This window comes from Theobroma umbraticum, unplaced genomic scaffold, assembly GCF_002168275.2.
Source record: "Theobroma umbraticum cultivar Fairchild unplaced genomic scaffold, ASM216827v3 scaffold_1445.0, whole genome shotgun sequence".
Classification (NCBI taxonomy): Eukaryota; Viridiplantae; Streptophyta; class Magnoliopsida; order Malvales; family Malvaceae; genus Theobroma; species Theobroma umbraticum.
In genome coordinates this window covers 3,529-4,582 of record NW_018397592.1, presented here as the reverse complement: position 1 = coordinate 4,582, position 1,054 = coordinate 3,529, and positions in this window count along the sequence as shown.

Below are 1,054 nucleotides of genomic sequence, written 5' to 3'. Positions count from 1 at the left end.
TTCTTTAATTATCATTTAGAGTTCTTGATAAAATAAAACTCTTTATTGAATAATGACTCTTATTTTATCATTATCTATATTTATTTGAAAAGAATTAATAATAAATAAAAGAGTAAGAGTTAAATATGGAGTTTTCTTTTATCAACATTATCTTAATTTAAGACAACTCTTATCTATAATTAAGATGAAAATATTTTATCTTGTCTAAATTAAGACAAATATGTTTTCTTGTCTAGATTAAGATAAAAAATATTTTTCTTATTTTAGATTAAGACAAATATAGTTTCTTATCTAAATTAAAATCAAACATGTTTTCTTATCTAAATTAAGACAAACATGTTAAAGTTGTTATTTTTGTACATAATTTAATTAATCAAATTAAAACATGCATTCCAACTTAAACGTTGAATTCTACAAAGTTAAGTGGGGAATCTATTGGACATAGATATTCCAAGCTCCAATAAACTTAGAATTATTCTTAATTTCATTAAAAATAATTCAAGTTTATTAACTATGAAATCACTCTACCATAGATTCAGGTTGCACTCTTAGATTAACTATAATTACAAGAAACAATTCAATACTTGATATTAATTATTAGTTGTCCAATTGCAAACCTTATATTGTGAACCCTCATAACCATTCAATAACAAAAAGTGAAATTGCTGTTTTACCTTTTATGTCAATTTTGTCCCTAAATCTTAAATTTCATCCAGTTAGTGATTCAATACTCTTGATCTAATCTTTTGAGCATCTATATGTGATGAGTAGCTAATACATCAATCTAGTAAGCCTAGATTAATCACCAATTTTTCTAAAATCACTAGAAATGATATTAATGCTATGAACTCTGTTATTTGAATATATGTTTTCATATATTCTTCTCGATTATAATCTCAAAATAAGGAGTCCAAATCAACACTTTATGATAATCATGCTCATGGTAAATCAAAGATTATAAGGAGAATAAACACTATTCCACTATCCATCAAGATTTCAGTTCTACTATAAGTAAATGCATAAGTGTGAGATCAAGATTTAAGTAACAGTTAAA